Source organism: Parambassis ranga, chromosome 1 (genome assembly GCF_900634625.1).
Source record: "Parambassis ranga chromosome 1, fParRan2.1, whole genome shotgun sequence".
Taxonomy (NCBI): Eukaryota; Metazoa; Chordata; class Actinopteri; family Ambassidae; genus Parambassis; species Parambassis ranga.
This window is the reverse complement of record NC_041022.1, coordinates 8967492-8981113: the sequence shown is the minus strand read 5'-3', so window position 1 is coordinate 8981113 and position 13622 is coordinate 8967492. Positions and strand designations below refer to the sequence as shown.

At 41.4% G+C, this 13622-nt stretch overlaps 1 protein-coding gene across 3 annotated transcripts in view; it reads left to right on the top strand.

The window, feature by feature from the left end:
* Positions 1-4079: 4079 nt before the first annotated feature.
* add3a (adducin 3 (gamma) a) overlaps positions 4080-13622 on the top strand; it is an 80516-nt gene continuing 70973 nt past the window's right edge. Inside the window, exon 1 of one of the 3 annotated variants that reach the window (XM_028400941.1) lies at positions 4080-4299. The gene's annotated coding sequence lies outside the window, so the exon portion shown is untranslated. Of the gene's footprint in view, positions 4300-9928; positions 10009-13622 lie in introns of those variants that run through there. The other 2 variants (XM_028400942.1, XM_028400940.1) reach the window with 2 other exon arrangements.

Sequence of the window (13622 nt, the reverse complement as noted above, 5' to 3'; positions counted from 1 at the left end):
TCTGTGTCAGCCTGTGATTGGCCAGTAGGGCGACTGTGTGTCTCATGTATAGAGTGCAGGGGAGGGAGGAAGAAGATTTGGCAGCCTGGTTGGAGGTGGCCCTGTCCTTGCCATGTGGTCAGGGTTGGCTTGAAAAAAAAAATACAGGTGGAAGAACTTGTTGATCATAGTTTTTCGTAAATGCACTGTACCAAAGCAAAGGTGGAGGTTTTTATTTGAATTTGAATATGAGAAATGTGTTCCATCCATTTTATTAACCTGCTTTGTCCTGTGAGGTCACAGGGGGCTGTCTTGTCCTGGACAGTCACAGAGACAAACAGCCAGTCACACTATTTTAGACTTTTTCTTCCTCTTCCCCCTCTAGACACTATTCCTCAGCTGTCCTTGTGACAAAGCTAAGGGGGGAAAAAGGAATGGTAGAAAATAGTAACCTGACCTAAGAATAGCAGTCTAAAGGCCCATCATTTTGAGCAGTTTGTGGTGGACCATGTAGCTATTCACTCATATTGGAGGGCCTGTGAAGTAGCTAAGGTCCTTCATTTGGCTTCACTGATTGCAGCAGGAGTCTAAATCTTGATGTGACTGTGTCTGCTGCACCCACACACACACACACACACAGATCCACAGACATGGATGCAGAAAATAGACAATGACGGCTAAATATAGGTCAAATATAAACAGAGCAGAGACATCACAGTTGTAGTAGATGAATTTATTAATGAGGTTATCTTCTCCACATCACTTCACAGTGAGGTGTGCAATAAAAATACCGGTAACTGTTTATTTTTTAAGTGTGCAGGAAATCTGATAACACTGTCTTTACCATAATAGGACAGGATCTGCAGGCTTAACACTCAGATCACAATCAGTGTCAACATTTTATTATAAGAAGATAATAATCCACACAAGCAAGATGCCAGTTTTATGGACTTTAACACTTAGGCATGCAGAACCGTGGCCCTCTGGCACCATTCAGTCATGTATTCCCCAGCATAAAACATAATCTAGGCTACATTAGGAAATGTAACCTTTTTATTAAGCATACTGACACCTCTAAAAACATGTAATGTTAGGTCACACAGGGTGTCAAAGATAAAAAAAATATATGTTCTCATCGTACTAAAGGGCAAGGCCCACACGGACTGTATCATGAAGCACGAAGAAATGTTGAAATGTCAAGTGTGTTTGCCAAAAAATGCTGACAGAAATGAAAATACTGACACAATAATGACTCACTCATTCTTTGTTTGCTCATAAACTCAGGTGCCGCTGAGGTGGAGAAGCAATCAGGTGGTGAATGATGACAACACCTTCATCTCGAGCCTATCAATGAGATAGCTTCAGAAATGTAATGTAAAATTTTGATGAAGATTCTCAGAGTATCATGCTGATTTTCCGATGAAAGAAGAGTTATTTAATCCAACCTTACCACTAGATGTCACCACACGCTGCAAAATAAAATTACATCCATATTTAATCTACATTGAGAAAATGAGTCTTTACAGTGCAGTTTAATTCATAGGCTTATCTTCATTTATACTACAATGTGTCTGTGACAAGTCTAAAATATACTGATGTTATATAGTTGTTACATTATTGTGTTTTCTGTGAATTTGCTGGTGCTTACACAGATACCTTTCTGCAGTCACACGGAGATCTTACAGCAGACCCTAATTATTTGAGGCCTTGGTTATATGATTCTCAGTCACAAGGTCTGACTAACCATTGAGGACTCAGTGAGCACCATTACATATGTCAAGTACTTCCTTGTCACTTTTGCCAAAGTTTTCACTTGTGTGTAATTGAATACCAGTGATTGTGTGTCACCTGAATAACAACAATAATACCAGAGAGAAGAGATCACGTATGTGAGAGTGAGATTCTTTTCTCTATAAAATCCATTTATCGTCACAGCGGACTTCCTCCTTCTTTTGTTCTTGACCTGAATATCAAGTAGGAACAATGAACCAGTGACTCATCAAAAAAATAAGTTTCATTCTGCTTGATTGTGATGAGTTACAACAAATCTTACACAACAACAAGTGCAAAAACACAGGTTGACGCTCTAGAGATGCGGCTTTACAGTAAATCTGTTGCCCTCATCTGCTGATAAAAACAAACCAGGTTTAGTAAAGATCAGCTGATACGCAGCTCTGGATGGCTTCTATGAGTCAATGTGTTACCTTGCAGGAAAAAAAAGCTTTCAGTAATGGACTTCTTGGAATATGAGTGTTAAGAACTGGAGCTGATGGTTTCATGTTACACTTAATAAGTGATTGATCAACATTTAGTAGGTTTTATAGAAACCATTCAATAATCAATGGTCTGAACACGTGACAGAACTTTGACACACAGCACTAATAACCTTCATTTTTCTTTACTGCATTTCCTCAAGCCGGCTGATTTTACATGGGTTGTGTGTGTGTGTATTCTAGCCTACCAATCTCACAGTGTTTGTATTTTCAGCGTACTGTAATAGTGATGGGCGCAACTGCACTTCAAAAAAAAAAAATAAAATAAAAAAAATAAAAGATACACACACACATAGGCAAAACACCAGAGAACTGTTTTTTTATCAATGTGACAAATATTCACTGCAAACATGCACGACAGAAGCAGATACACACAGGCCATTTTAACACAGAATGTGCTTTAGGTTGTGCAAACAATGAAAAAGAAATCTTTGTTGGTATAAAAAGTGTCACAACCTGGTGTTTAATTATTGTTTTTGTAATTATATTGTTTCTCTGGGTTTTTGTTTAGCTCTTGTCTTGTGCTTCCTGTTTTACTTTGGTAGTCCTGTCCTCCCTGTGCACTGTCTTGAGTTTTGCTTCCTGTGGTTTCCCTCCTTGTTGATTACCTGCCCTGCCCTCATGTGTGTCACCTGTGTCTCGTTGTCTTCCCTGGTCCCTTTGTATATAGTCTGTGTCTTCCCCTCTGTCTTTGCTAGTTTGTCTCGTCCGGTGTAGGGTTTGTTTCTGTCTATGTCTCTGTCTCTGTCTCTGTCTCTGTCTCTGTCTCTGTCTCTGTCTCTGTCTCTGTCTCGTCCATGCCATGCTCTTCTGCCTGACCTCGGGGTGCTCCAGGTAGTAGTCGGTTCATGCTTAGATTTTTGTTCCTTCCTTTTACGCCCTGTGCCTGTTTTCCTTAACCTAGTTTTGCCACGTGAAGTGTGATTTTTAGTTAGTTATTTTGTACTCTTCCTTTTGACCATGCTGAGTGTGATTTTTGGTTTTTGCATTGCCCCCCCCCCCCCCCCGGCTTTGAATAAAGGAGTTTTTGTTTTAACCGCTCTGTGCCTCTGCAATTGTGTCCTCCCTCCTGAAGAGCCCTGACAAAAAGTGACAGACTAAGATTTTCTTAGTATTTTAAATGTTAAATTTTCTCAGTATATTTAGAGTCTTTTTTGTTTTTACTGGCAGATGTTATGCATTTCATTTTCTTGTGAGTGTGTTGCTGCAGTTTTGTTTACTTGCATTTCACACAAACTTAAACACACATGACCTTTGATACTCCATCTGCCCTCACTGGAATGGTTTTAGACTATTACCACAAGATGGCGGCAGTGCAGCACTTTTTTAATACAGAATGCTGCTTGACGTTTGTATAGAGCTGTACAGAAGCTCTGAACCCCAGCTGCCTTTTTAAACGCATTATTTCGATTACAATTTCGAATTTATACAGACAAACATGTATGTAAACACATAAAGTGTAACAATCAATAGTAAATAATGAAAATGTATATCCTGTGTGAAGCAGAAAACCAACTAGGCCTATTTATTTTTTATTTATTGATTAGGCCAAGATCCATTTAAAGTGGCCAACTAATATTAAAAGAGTTTAATATATATTGATGGTTAAACTCTGGATTGTGGTAAACATGTCCAAAATTGTCTCTCATACTCTCCTCCTGCATCAGGACAAACATAAATAATACACATCAGCAGAATCACGTGTGCTCCGTCTCCAGCAAGGGATTTGCGAAAAAATGCTCCACCCGTTTCAATGAATGAGACTTCACTTCCTGCCATATTGTGAGCGAGTGTTTCCGCTTCAGCCGGCGTCACTCGGAAAAAAAAAAACACCTCTCCGCAGCATGCGCTCTGCCCGCACAGCCCCCCCTCCTGTGAGCGGGTTAACTCCATCACATGTGGTGAACATCAGTGAAAGTGATGTTTGATCGGAACCACTGAATTCCAGCAGAGTGAAGCAGCGGAAGGCGAAAGTTGCCGGGACGTGTGCGTGTGTTATCAGGTCCAGGTGCAGGGCTGCTGGCTGCGTCTGTCCTCCTTCCAGCAGGTATGTAGGTGATTTTATGACGAGTTTATATGACTTCGTGCTGGTTGAATGCTTTTTATTTACGGCTTGTATTAATCTATTAGAAATACTCGGCGAGGCATGCTTCACCCTTTAGGCTCTAGTTGTTTGTGACGCCTAACCGTTAGTTTATTTTATGAGGATACGCCCACAGCATGCACACAAATGACTGTGGTCTCCTACCTACATGTAGGAGGTTAAAGGTCAGGGTCACACCTGCAGCTCACTCAGCTCACTCTGTTATGTTTTTTTTTCTTCTGAGGAGAGGAGAGGTGATTGTCTCACTTTAATGGACAGCGAGGGGACAGTTGGTTATTGAAGTTGTAAGAAGGGTTTTGTGGGCTGTTCTCAGTATGCAGTGGTTACTAAAAGTGGTCCAAGAGAGGAAAACCAGTAAGCCAGTGACAGGGTGATGGGTGCCTAAGGTTGGCTTGTGTGGTCTGATCCTACAGAAGAGCTCTTCTAGCATTTGGTAGAAATAGACAGAAAGATGTCACATTCTTTTACGTGTGTGTGTGCTTATCTGTGGTTGTAGATGGCAGCAGGATGAAATACATAGGTGAACCAGCCCTGGCATTTATGTAGATGTCACTCTGATGCTGTGCTTTCACACAGCTGGTTCAAACAGTAGAAGTGCCTGTATTGTGTCTTGCTGCGTGTGTGTGACACGCACAGATGCAGAATGGTGGGGTGTTGATGTTGTCTAGCACCTGATGCCTGTGTGGCAGTTGTGTGTGCATGCATGAGACATCAGTGAAACGTCGTTCTTGTGATTTCAGAACGTCATTGTGCATTGTGGTGTGGAATCTGTGTGAAAGTATGCTGATTCTGCACTAATGGAGGAAAGTGTGTGAGAAAAATGTTTTTGCAGATAGAAGTTATCATATTTTATGCGCTACTTTGTCATTTAACATAATGCCTTTAACATTTACTTTAGCAATTTACTTGTGTTTCACTTCAAAGAAACATATGTTTGTGTCAGTGTATGCTCACCCTACCTACATGACACAGCTCCGACCCTCCTCTCATTTTCCCGCCTCTTTCCCATTTGTTTCATATTTTCTCTCCCTCCTTCCATGATCAGAACTCTGGCAGAAAGCCTTCCCTTCCTCCCTATCCCCTCCCCTTGTCTCTCCCCTCACCTCTGAAATGCATGTCACCCCCATGTACCTCCCCTGCACCCCTGGCTATTAGACATTTCTCAACCTGTAATGGCTCTCTGATGATTTCCACACTGAAGCTTGGCCGTCTGAACTGAAACAGGTTCTCAGACAAATATGATAATTGTCTCCAAAAGGCCTGTACTCTGACATACTTGATTTTTCAGTCCTGTTTCTTCTTTTCCTGCCTTTTATTGTGTTGATGTGTATGTTCACCATATGGTCCTGAAATCTAAAACGGTATTCCCCCTCATTTTTGTTGCTTTACTTGGATAGAAGGGGCCCAAAATCAGGATTCTTCAGGGACTTTTTTAAGTGAGACATTTAACCCAGAGCCAATGATGGAATAGATGGAAAATGCAAACATACTCCATATTTGTTTTTACTCTGCCTCCACACATCCTCTTTGATGTAAACTCCATTTTCTCGTCCTGCTCCAAGTGTTTTGTAAGCTCCCTCATGAATATTGCAGTGGAGACTCGAGGGTGTTGAGATAGTGGGATTTCTGGCTCATGTAGCTTGAGAAAAGAAGAGCACTGTTACAGACTTCTTAAGGTTTAAATGAAAGGTGCTGTAGAAAACATACTGAGTATCTATTTGACACATTGCAGTATGGCCTTTGACAGTTGTCATTAACTACTTTGAGCCTTCATTCCATTATATTGTCCTAAAGAGATCAGTGAATCATTTTACAGGCCCGTACTCTGCCTTGTTGTCTCTGTATGACATCATTTGAACCTTTCTTGATCTTTAACACACTTACTCTGTTAAAGCCAGTCTCACAGTCAGTATTAAAAGAAGATGATCACACAAGAGTCCAGGAAAAGATCCAGAAAGCACCTACAGACTTGTGTTGCACATACTGACATCCTGATGTTGGCCGATGTCAGACCGTCACAGACCATAGTTGCTTTTTTTTTTTGGACTAATCATTGTGTTGCAACCGCAGTTGGTGGGCGGATTTTATAAGTCAGAAAAATGACAAGAGAAGTCCCATTCTTCATGAGCTGCAGAAGTCAGAGGTCAAGATTGTCCCTCATCCAAAAAGAAATCCATCATCAGACTTCTTTGCGAAGTCAGGAAATATTTATTCATTTGTTTAGAACAGGTACAAAGCTTTGCTGCACACATGCTTTTGTGACAAGGAGGCATTGCTAAATATCCAGGACCTACTGACTTACTCATCGCTAATGTGTAGATATCAGGCTTCATTGGGGGTGTTTGTTGTTTGTGTCATTAAACCTGAGCCATGCATGAACTAGTCACAGCATTACCCTTTTGTGTTTACATACACACATTTAGATAAAACTTTCTGCCTGAGCTCATTTATCTTCCTTTCCTTAATGAATGGTTTCATAATGACCCAATGTCTGGTAATTTGTAGATGAAGGCAGACACACAGGAAGTCCAGTGTCCACCGCGGCGGGGGACTGCACTGACTTTAAGTGACTTTAATAACAGAGTGGCAGTGACTTGGTTGAGTGGGTGCAGTCTTCAATGTTAATGGGGCGAGTCCATGTAAGACATAATTGCTTGGGAATGTTTTGTAGAAACAGGAACCGAAGGACAAAGAATGGGGAATGGGATTTGATCTAGTGATGCTTGTGTTTTTACTACAAAATATGTTTTTACTCCACAAATAAAGCATGTGTATGTGTGAGCCTGAAGCTATTTAAAATGCACACAGACGATTGAAGTTGAACCTGTCCAGAGGACAGAGATGACTTCATCATTACCTCACCCTGCTCTGCTAGAGGACTTATCAAAAACATGTGGCTCCACTCTCCCTGCACAGTGCAAATTGATTGAGTCTTGGACTTCAATGTTTTCCCTTTGTTAGAGGGACGTGTGTGTTTGCAGGCTTCATTTTATTATCTTGGATTTTCTTGTCTCTGTCTCTCCGGCCTTGTGCTTCATCTGTCATGCATTTGGCATGTTTCATTGCTCAGAGCTCAGGGTTTGGTCAGACAGGACTCAGGGTCCTCAGAGTTTGACAGGATTAAATGCCATGACTTAAAGCTTGTGTGTGTGTGTGTAACAGCCAGTGAACCATATGGCAAACATATCAAGGGTACATTTTATTTACTGTATCACAAGCAGTCGATACAGTTCTTTAGATGGACTGTAAGGATTAACACTTGTCTTGTGGTTTCTGTTAGTTTTACAGGATATATAGACAAGCTGTGATGTCAGCTTTTATTACCTGAGCTACGAAACTTTCAGATCCTAAGAAGCAATGGGAAAACCATTTCTCTTTCATGGAACAGGTTATACCGTAACATAAGAGGTTAACAACGTCCTCTTTTATTTTTCATCAAAGGTGGACCCCTTTTGGTCAATGACATAAATTTAATGCAGCAGATCTTTATTTCTGTTCATGTTCAGCTGCTCTTTTAATGCTTTGATTTCTCTGAATAATAGACCCAAGTGAAGTCAAACAGTCTCTTTTTTCATACTATTGTGCGTCCACAGTCAGGGTGCTGTTTGATGTGATACATATGTGGGCTGAGTGTTTAGATTCCACTGTTGTTTGGTTGCCAGAGTCAGAAGTCCCAGCGGGGTGGGGTTATAATAACCTTATTATACACTGGTGGGCGGATGAATTACTGAAAGTATCCAACATGGTGTGGAGCACAGCCGACTTCTGTCCAACCTCGGCTGTTCGTATGTGCACGTACGCCACCATTTTACACGTGCATATATTGTGCATGTGTGTTATTAGTATGTGTGTCTGTACAGACCTTCTTCCTCTGTGTGTGTCCTTGGCAGTGTGTCAACACTGGATCTGCCCATGCAGCAAGAAGGAGTTTGCATAGATATTAGAGTAGAGTATCCATGGCAACCGGGTCAGCTTCTGACCATGGGAGAATGAGAGGTGCCAGGTTTTGGGCCAAATGAGCTTTAAAGGCAGACAGCGGCTCCTTTGATTCCCCCTGGTCTTCACCTTATTAAAATGTCTCTTTGAGGGTCAAATGTCTGAGATCATCAAAGTTCAGAACTGTCACAGGAACCTCAACTCTAGTGGACAGTTACATGTAAAAAACTTCAATCATTGATCAATAATTAGGTGTAATTCTATGGAAAATACAACTGTAAGCACTGACTTGTTTTGGTGTTTTGCAGAGCTGCCTGGCAGTCATGAGAAAACGGGCATGGTATAGGGCTGGGGGAGGGGCTTCCTCATTACTGTGCCCTAAAGGTCTGCATTAATATGGAGATGAGATGAGAAATCTTCCAGGTCACCAAATATATATCAATTAATGGACTGTCACTTCATGTATTTAGAGTTGAAAGGGAAAATACCAGCCTGAACAGTGAGCCAGTGTGAATCCATTGTTTGCAGTGTATTCCTGTGAGGTTCTTTTATAGCCAAAACTGTGCATATGTGCATGTGTTTGGGGCACGTGAGTAGCTTCTGTGGATGCCTTCATTAATGAGTGCTGATCCCCTCGCTGTGTGGGGATCTGGAAAGGATGCAGTGATGCTATTTCTGAGTGTGATGCAAAGATCAGATTACACCAGTCCATGATCTGCTCTCCTCTATATTGCCCCATGTTTCTCTACAGTTTTATTACCCCACTTTAAAAGTCCTACTAGACAACATAACTCTTCTATACATACACACACACACACACATAAAAGCTCACAGTTCAGTGCTGAGTCCTGCTGTGACATTCAGCTCAGATGGCGTGATTTGTTCATGTTCTGTGAAGATTCATCACTTGGTAACTGACCTTCTGTGTAATGATCATGCAAGCTTGAAATGTATTTCTTTAAAGGTCTCTCACTGGAGCGATGTCAGTATTGAAAAGCAGTCTGATTTAGTAACAATAACATTAGAGGCCCAGTTATTTTCACAGTTGGTTTACCACCAGCTGGTTAATTTAGTGACTACATCAGATGAATAAAATAAAATACATTTATTTTCCTTTGCATTCATGCTTTACTTAAGCATAGCAAGGCCCTAAATATAATTTAAATATGTGTAATATTGTCCACAGTCATGGTGGGGGAAATTATCTATAGAGATCAAAGCTGTTTTTTGTATAATGCTGCTGATTTTTTACATTTTTTTTGACACACTTTTGGGAACTAGGCTCAAGTGGCCACTGCAGGACTGCAGTGTTCCTAACATACAGTCATCCATCTATCCATCTAAACCCGCTTGGTCCTGCAGTGCAGGGGGTCATGGTGGGCTGGAGCAGCACATGCAGTCATTATTTATGAATTTCAGTTCAATGTTCAGAGCATTTTGAATGCCATAGGTAAATGAAATGGATCGTTTGTGTGTGTGTGTTTGTTTATGAACTTTTGTTAGCCTTATGTGTCCAGGAAACACACTCAATTGCCTCTGTGACCAAACATCTCCATTTTACCACATCATCTGGCAGGCACACCCATGCATTAGTTCCTGTTTGTGGACAACACACACTTTCTCTCTTAAACCCACACCAACCTTGGTATTGTCACACACTCGGTGACAAATCACACTTGGCAGCTGGAAGTTCAGCTAGCTGCTGAATCCTGGTTGGTATGTACTGTTCTGTTGTCTTCTCTCTAAGTGGGTCAGGTTGTTTACAAAACGATGCTTCTCATCCTCTTTGCCACTGAGCTAAAATGCTGTGTCCGCACAACTGTCCTCAGTGTATAGTGTGGCAGGGTGCAACAAGACATGCCACAAGTGTCATGTTACATGCTATCAGAGTTGTTACTGTTTTGATTTTGGTGATTACAAAATTTCATCCAAATTTCTTATTGGATAAAATGATCAAGTGATGAGATATGATTGGTGGAAACATACAGCTGTATACTGTCTTTTTTAAATTGTTTTTCCATCCTTAGTATACAGTACGTGCCTCATGAGTTGATTGCGTTCAAACAGGGTGTACACAACTGTCTATTACAAAAATACTGGCTGACTGAGCATCGCTTTGTTTGGTCTGAGTCATGTAATGTATTCTGGCACTACAAATTTACAAGGACAAGGCCGTGCATGCTGATAATTACATTACCTGAAGTCTTCTATTAAGGATCCTATTAAAAAAAAACAAAATGGAAGCCTATTTAAATGTTAAATTAGCACAGAGAGCCGCTCCACTTCATCTGTGATCTGATGTGATATCTACAATGAGCTTATGACCTGACCTCAGCCTGTGCTCTCACCTCAGACTTATATTGAGGTCAATGTTTCTGCAAGACAGATCATCCTACTGTACGTACAGGAACAGTGTGTCTTTATAGTGCGCTGCTGCTGTTGCTGCTGCTGCTGCTGTTGCTGTGTGTCTCCTCTGCTGGAGGGCCAGCGCATGTCATTAGTGACGCATGCTGCATTCTATTCAGTAGCCCCGTGGGCATTGTAGAACGGTTTGCAGCGCATGTTTGTGTCCACAGTACACATTTAAAGCAGCCAAGTGGGGTTCCTTCAGATTCATTAGAATTCACTGTACACTTTAAATTATAGTCAAATACAGGATATAAAGGATGAATATATTTCAATATTACACCAAGCTGAACCAATCCACCGGATTTTATTATATATTTATATCTGTTATGTTGCAGCTCAGGTACAGAGACTCCATCTGTTGTATAGCCTCCACGGCTGTCACTCATCGTCTGCCTTGTTATGAGTGTTTCAGTCATTACAGAGGGGAACCTGCTGAGGCTGAGCAGCAGTACACAGGCTGACTGTTAGTTAGCAGATTGCAGCCTGTCACACCCAGTGTTCCCAGTTTCAGTTACTTAAGAAGCAACGTTGCATTACATCCTGAGTATTGAGATGGCAACACAACCGTTTGTTTTTAAAGCAAGATCCACCCTTAAAGACTAAATACTTTATGATATTTATGCCACACAGACATTACCTATCTATCTATAGGTGTAGCCATAATTAATTGTTCTGGATGAACATGGATTTATCACTTTAAATGATATTTTATCCCAGTGTGAGGGTTTATTTTGAAAGGACACTCCCACAGTAACCCCCTGACTACTGCTATATTTCATCAATGTTTTTGAGTTTAGATCTGTTTAGGCAATGACAAACCCATGACAAACAGACTTCTGGCTGGATGCCACACACACAGACACACACAGCACACAACTTACTCAGTTTCCACTGAGGATGTATCTGGTTGAAGTCGAGGGGAGATACCCTGACAAATGTGTGTGTGGCGTCATGTCACATGTCTGGGACCCTTGTTCCAGGATGGAAGTGTTTCCTTTACCTCAGCAGAGGAAGTCACTGGATTGGACCCGTCTTTTGTTCTGTCGTTTCAGGGCCGTCACTGATACGTTTTGGGTTAGAAGTTAGACAAACACAACAAGGCCATGTGATATCCCACACGCTGTGTTTCTGTGCCCTTTATGGGCCGCTGACACAGTGTGGCGTTTCAAGAACAATTGTTTTCATATGGGATGTGTGATGTCATCCATCTTTTGGTCAAAGGGTGCCCTTAAGATGATGTCACCGGTTTGAGTCCAAAGCTGATTATATGTTCTGGAAAAAATGTGTTTCATGGCCTACGGGACGTGACAATACGTGGAAAAGATGACAAACAGGTTTTTGGTGCTTGTGTAGGAGTGTGTGCATGTGTGTTTATGAGTGTGTGTGTGTGTGTGTGCGCGTGCGCACGCATTCCCATCGCAAACTTTAATAATGAACCGATTAATCCTTTTCTCTTCAGAAATGTCCAATTCTCTCTTCATTTTTGTCACGACATTTCGTTAATGTGAGCATTTTACCCACTGAATCTGTATTGGCTTGAGATGCATTAATGTGTCTGAGGCCGACCCCTGACCTTCATGCGGTGCAGTGTTTTGTCTGCTGGGATTGAAAGTGTATCACATTTGTTATTACTAATAAGACAAATGATAACAAAAGTGAGCGTTTAATGGGGCTGTTTCCAGGTTTGTGGTGTCATGTACTCTGTCTGAACCCATCCTTCAGCAAGGCTGTCTTCCTGTTAATACAGCTGTCTAAATGATGTGTTCAGTGAGGCTTTGTAAAGAGCGGCTCTATGCCAGGAGCGAGCAGAGAAAGAACAGGGGAAGAAGACAGAGTCACAACAGTAGGCAACATTAAACACTTTAAAGACTTTATGGTTCGCTAATGAGTAGGATGAACAATCAGTGTCCTCCTCTGATTTAACAGATGTCAAGCACTTCTTGCAGGGTGAAAAAAAGCTTTAATCTAACACTACATTAGCTGTTACAGGGATCAAATTAGTAATCCTTTGGTCCTTCCAAATTAGATTACCGTATTTTTTTGTGTCTTGCTGGGCAGAAGGGATCTTTTGAATATTGGCTGAGGAACTATAGGCTAATTCTATGAGTGCAGTTTGCATGTGATGTGTTTAAGTTACTTAAAGTTTCCAAACCGCTGTCATCATTGTGTGAATATTTGGATAAATGGGTTGATTTTCACACTTGAATAACATTTCATGAAATGTCATCTGCTGCTGTTTCCTGCTGAACGAACACACAGTCCTGACCTGACAGACTGTCTTATCTGCCATCTGCTCCGAGACTGAAGGTACACTAATTGTAACACATGTTTACATTTGCTTTAGGCTACACTAAATTGTGTTGTCTGTCATTTCACAATTTGAACTCACCTCGGCCAGGTCCTGACCTCAGACTGTCCTCTGAGCTTGCTCAGTTATTCTCCTTAAAGTTTCCAAGTCACAATGCAGACATGTCAGTGCGACAGCAGCACCTGTCCTGCCCTTTAAATTACTTGGTCTAGTATCAAAGGAAGGACAATGCTGAACTGACTGGACATTGCAGCTTTCATGGCATCTCTCTTTAAACTCATCTGACAGAATCAGATTAATGAGCTGTTTGGCTGTTGTGTAACTGTGGCCAAACTAACAATACAGCAAAGTAAAACTGACTCTCATTTTGTCTCTGGCTCTTTTTTTAGTCAGATTAAGGTAGTTGAAGGTGCTTTCTGTCCATTTAAAGTGACTTCACCGCCCCTAATAAGGCTAAAACAGTAATTAGTTAACAAGCAACACTTGGATCTTGTCTGGATTTTATGTAATAAGGTCAAGGGGGGGGGCATGCTGTGTGGCTGGACAGTCACATCCACCAAATGACTAAGGCCACTGCAGCGGTCAGCACAAAACTTGGTTATGTAACTGTTCT